The sequence below is a fragment of the Lissotriton vulgaris genome, chromosome 1_2, assembly GCF_964263255.1.
Source record: "Lissotriton vulgaris chromosome 1_2, aLisVul1.2, whole genome shotgun sequence".
Taxonomy (NCBI): domain Eukaryota; kingdom Metazoa; phylum Chordata; class Amphibia; order Caudata; family Salamandridae; genus Lissotriton; species Lissotriton vulgaris.
The window spans coordinates 367,396,297-367,402,296 of NC_141686.1; positions in this window are offsets into that span (position 1 = coordinate 367,396,297).

Sequence of the window (6,000 nt, forward strand, 5' to 3'; positions counted from 1 at the left end):
AAAACAAGCTTTATTCGATTGCATTTAAAATCATAAAAGCAACAAAACAACATATATTTAAAAGGTTGATTACAATTTAACAAAGTTCATAAAGTTAAAAAACAATCGAGAGTTCAAATCTATCGAGATATCCAATGTACATAGATATAAAAGTTCACATCAGTATAAATCATACACTGTATAAAAAAGTTAAAAATAGTTAAAAAGTCAATAGCAGGAATACAGGAAGACAAGGTCACCCTTCCAGTTGCCTCGGGGATAGCGTCCTGGTCCTAGTACGCATGGCGGCGACCAGGAAGCTAGCAACCCCGAAGATTGTCCTAGTACTACCTAATAACTGGAGATAAAGTAGAGCAGGACGTACCTGGACGAAACCTACATCTCTTAAAATGGGTACCAAGAACCTCAATCTGCTCTCTTTATAGTGGCTGCAAAACATGACAAAATGCATGAGGGTTTGCTCAGAAAAGTTATCGCAGCTACACGGGGTAGACTCATCAGGAACACCCCACACAGGGAAATCACCCAAGGAATATTGGATTATATTGAACCTAAATCTAATGAGCAAATAGCGATGGAATGGTCTGCTCACGATTTTTAGATAAGGTTCAATTTGGGGCGTAGTCAGAAGGAGAAAGTTGGCTCTAACTCTAGGTTTAGTTAGTTCTTCCTCCTCCCGTGTTTGAGCTGCCCTCCTCATAAAGTTTTCTTTAATCCATTTCAAGTCTTCCTTAAGTATAGTATTTGGGTGACTGAAAAGGTTTGGTCTGCCCAGTCTGCCCATCTCCCCCTTTACGTATTCCAACCACGGGATTTTTGAGGCGTTATCCAAAGACATGCAGTCCCTGAGAATAGTATGGTTCAATGTAATGTCCTTGTTCAGCCAAGTTTTGGTCCAACATACTAGGGGCGCTTGTTGGAGCAAGTTGGTAATATATCCCAACCCTAACTTGGTGTGTAATGATAGGACTGGTGTAGATTGTGGAACACCCAATAAGGACCTAAGAAAGTGATTTTCTGCTGTCTGTAGTTTGCCGCAGTGTGAGTAGCCCCACAATGGAGCTCCATAGGAGGCTATAGATAGACATTTGGTTTTGTAAACCTTCAATAATGCCTCCATCGGTCGAGACCCAAGACGCTTATTTTTTATTTATTTATTTATTTATCGCAATTTTTAGAGCGCATCAATTACCCATACGGGTGTCTCGGCGCTAATGTTACAGAACTTCACTTCAGTTGGGGTAGAATTTATGAGGTAAACAGCCAGGTTTTGAGGCTTTTTCTAAATTTTAGTAGCGTAGGGGCAGTTTTAATGTGGAGTGGCAGAGTGTTCCATAGTTTGGCAGTTGCGATGGTGAAGCATCTGTCTCCCCAGTTGGTTTTTTTTGTCTGAGGGACTTTTAACAGATGGGCTGATGCTGACCGTAATGTTCTCTGATGTTCCACTGGGCAGAGAGCTTTTTTTAGGAACCATGGTCCGGGACTGTTCAAAGTTTTGTAGGCTATACAGAGTGCCTTAAACTTTATTCGGCTCCTGATGGGGAGCCAGTGTAATTTTTTGATGTAAGGGGAGGTGGGGGTGAATTTGGGGATGGATAGGAGAATTCTGGCTGCGGCATTTTGTACCGTCTGGAGCTTATTAAGTACCTTTTCCTGAGCATTCAGAAATAAGGAGTTGCAATAATCTGTTCTGGAGAACACTAGGGTACTGATCAATGTTTTACCGGCGGATTGTGGCAGATAGGGGAGGAGTTTCTTTATTCTTTTTAGGATGAAGAAAGCAGAGGATACCACAGAATTGGCGTGGTGGAGGAACGTCAATTTGTTATCAAAAGTGACTCCCAAATTTCGTACCTTGACTACTGGCTGGGGGGGCGAGCCCATCTGTGATGGCCACCACTGTGGGGACCAGGCTGGCTGCAAGCTCCCGAATGTCATCACCTCTGTTTTGTTGGAATTCAGCTTGAGGCAGTTAGATGACATCCAGGAGCTTATCGCTTTCATCCCTTCTTGAAAATTTGCTGCGACCAAAGTTCCGTCATTGTGCACTGATAGCACTAATTGGGTGTCGTCAGCATACGTTGTGAGGGCTATGCCATGGGATTTTATTACTCTCGCCAAGTCCGACACGTAGATATTAAAAAGTGTCGGACTTAGCGAGGAACCCTGTGGAACTCCGCAGGGGAGGGAGAAGGTCTGGGAGGTGAAGTTGCCCATCTTGACTGTTTGTGGGCGGTTAGCTAAAAATGAGGCGATAAGGTCTTTGGCCTTGTCTCTTATGCCTAAAGCTGAGACACGGTCGATCAGAGTGACATGATCGACCGTGTCAAATGCAGCGGAAAGGTCCAGTAGTATTAGGACCGCCGCGCCTCCTTTGTCCATAGCTGTTCTGATCTCATCTGCTGCCTTGAGCAGTGCAGTTTCCGTTCCATGGCCCTGCCTGAAACCGAACTGAGTGTCGTCTAAAAGATCGTTGTCGTTGATATATTTGGAGAGTTGGGTATTCATTACCTTCTCGAAGATCTTAGCTGGGAAGGGAAGGCAGGCGATGGGTCTATAACTAGCAGGGAGAAGAGGGTCCAATGTTGGTTTCTTGAGAAGAGGTTTAATGATTGCCTCTTTCCAGACCGATGGGTAGATGCCTGTAGAAAACATGGCGTTACAGATAGTGGATAACGCGGGGGAGATGGATTCTGGGATAAGATTCAGAATAGCTGGAGGGCATGGGTCTAGGGGAGATCCCGATTTAGTGCTAGTTACCAGATGTCGGATTTGTTCTTGATTAGTCGGATGAAAAGATATGAAGCTGACATTATTGGTTATAGGAGGTGATGTCAGGGGGGGGAGAGAGGATGAATGGGAGAAAGTTGAAAAAATGGAGCTAACCTTATCCTCAAAGAAGCTAGCCAAATCGTCTGCTAGGGATTGTGAGCCTTCTAGTCGTGGGGCAGGTGGATTAGACAGATGGGTAACCACCTGAAACAGTTCTCCTGCTGAGTTTTTTGCCTGGTTGATTTGGGCGATGTAGTAGCGACTTTTTTCTGAGTTTATAAGTTTTTTGTAGATGGAAAGAGCGTTTTTGTAGTTTGTTTTGTCAATGGGGTTGTATTGCCGGCGCCACTTCCTTTCGAGGTTCCTACAATGCTGTCTCTGAATTCGAAGGGGCTCTGTAAACCATTGTGCTGATGGTAATTTCCTGTTTCGGCGTGAGTTTTTAGTCGGGGCTAGTTTGTTGCATGCCAAGATTAAATTGTTCATATAGTTAGAGGAAGCCATGGTAGGGTCTTGTTCATTAGGGATGTGGGTTTCTTGCATTATCTCAGATAACTGAGATAAGTTGATATGTTTCCAGTCTCTATAAGTGGATTCTGAGACGGATGTGGGCGGGGATTTAGTAGGGCTCACTTCGATGGAGAAGCAGATCGCTGAATGGTCTGACCATATCAGAGGGATTACTTGTGTAACGGTTATTTGGGGGTTGTTGGTAAATAGACCGTCCAGAGTGTGGCCTGCTTGATGAGTGGGAGATTCTACTATTTGCATCAGGCCGGCGGCAGCTAGATCCGTGATTAACTGTGTGGTATCCGGGTCATTGGAGTTTTCTAAATGAAAATTAAGATCGCCCAGTATGGTGAAATATGGGGAGCCTGCGGCCACTTCAATTATATTTCCTAAGTTGGCTAGGAACTTGGATCTCGATCCCGGAGGTCGATAGATTAGCATGCCCTTGAATGATGATTTAGCAGAAAGGCCTAATGTGAAAAGGAGGCCTTCGTATTCGGGGCATGTAGTTTGTGCCGTGGAGATTTTGATGTGGTCTCTGTATATTATGGATATGCCTCCACCTTTTTTTATGGGTCTGTCTAATCTGCACACATTGAAGTTGATAGGGGTGGCAGCTTTGAAATCTGGACCTGATGCTTCGTTCCCCCAGGTTTCTGTAATAAACAGAAGATCCAGTTTATAGGTGTCTATTAAATCAGCAATTTCAAGCTTGTGTTTGGGAAGCGATCTTGCATTTATGAGTGCTGCTGATATTGGGCGTGAGGCAGTGTTGGTCGGTTTGTTAGTGTCCAAAATGCAAGTAGGACAGTAGTGAGGGCCCATGATAGGCTTAGCAAAACTCAAAAGTGCGGAGGTGGATCTAGTGACAGCTAAAGATTTCGCATCCACCTGTGGGGTCCATGAGCCCTTCTCTTCAAATATCACACCCAGGTAGGTAAACACTTGTACCCTCGAGATCCCCTCTTCACAGCAGCTAAAAGATTCCAGCTTTTTTGGCCTTGGTCGCTTCCCTGCCAGCATGATGTGTGATTTTTTGTTATTAACCAGGAGGTCTAACGAGGACATAAAGTGACCAAATGCGTCAAGAAGCCTCTGTAACCCCACCCCTGTGCGGGCTAAGAGCACCGCATCAGCTGCGTAGAGGAGTACGGGGACTGCGGACCCCCCCCACGTAAGGGATATCAGGTGTGGACCCCTCCAAGGCTTTATCTAGGGAGTTAATGTAAATGGTGAACAGAAGTGGGGCTAAAATACAGCCCTGCCTAACACCTCTTCTGGAGCTAAATGGTCTGGTGGTACTGCCTTCACGGTTAGTTCTAATAGTAGCTGATAGGTCTGCGTGAAGTGCGGCCAGGAAATCTACTAGAGGGGGATCAATCCCGATACCAGCCAGTATGGCCCATAACTTGGCCCTATTGACCAAGTCGAAGGCCGAGGAGAGGTCCATAAAGGCCAGATATAGGTGGCCCTCCTTTGCCATAGTGTATTTACTGACCAGCATGTGGAGATTCAAACACTGCTCTATTGTACCTCGTTTCTCTCTGAAACCATATTGCAGGTCAGAGAGCACCCCCTTCTCCTTAATGATGTCGCCTAATCTGTGTAGAATGACTCTGCCAAGAATCTTTACGGCAGAGTCGATTAGCGAGATCGGCCTGTAACAGGCCGGATCAGATCTAGAGCCCTTCTTAAATATAGGGATAATGGTTGAGGTGGACCAGGTTTTTGGGAACCCCGCATTAACAGTTGAAAAAAAACATTAGTTAGAATTTTGGCCCAAAATAGTGACTGAGAGCTGAATACGTCTGCAGGGACTCCATCTGGTCCCGCGGCCTTATGTTTGGTAATTTCTTCAATTGCCCTGATAACCTCAAATTCAGAAAAGGACAAAGGAGATGCTTCAGCAAATGATTCAGAAAAGGGGGTGGTGATGAACAGAGTGTCTGAATTGAGCAGACCACTCTTACCCAGTCAAAAGATCAGGGCTTGATCCATCACCGTTATTTATCTCACTGCCCCATCCCAGCTCAGAACCTGGCTATATGCAAATCAGTCTGTCCCTGGCCCAGTGCATCATGGGAACAGGGCAGACTAAACTACCAAGCCAATTCTTCACCAGAAAGGAGACAAGCTACCGGGGACCGGTTTCTGGCATTTCAGCCGTCTTCGGCCCGGCTTGCTTGAATCCTGATGGAGCAGTGAGAAAGGGACTCATGTCTGAGTATACCCTGCCACACCTATAGTGGCCAAAAACGATTCAGAAAAGAGGGTGGTGATGAACAGAGTGTCTGAATTGAGCAGACCACTCTTACCCAGTCAAAAGATCAGGGCTTGATCCATCACCGTTATTTATCTCACTGCCCCATCCCAGCTCAGAACCTGGCTATATGCAAATCAGTCTGTCCCTGGCCCAGTGCATCATGGGAACAGGGCAGACTAAACTACCAAGCCAATTCTTCACCAGAAAGGAGACAAGCTACCGGGGACCGGTTTCTGGCATTTCAGCCGTCTTCGGCCCGGCTTGCTTGAATCCTGATGGAGCAGTGAGAAAGGGACTCATGTCTGAGTATACCCTGCCACACCTATAGTGGCCAAAAACGATTCAGAAAAGGGGGTGGTGATGAACAGAGTGTCTGAATTGAGCAGACCACTCTTACCCAGTCAAAAGATCAGGGCTTGATCCATCACCGTTATTTATCTCACTGCCCCATCCCA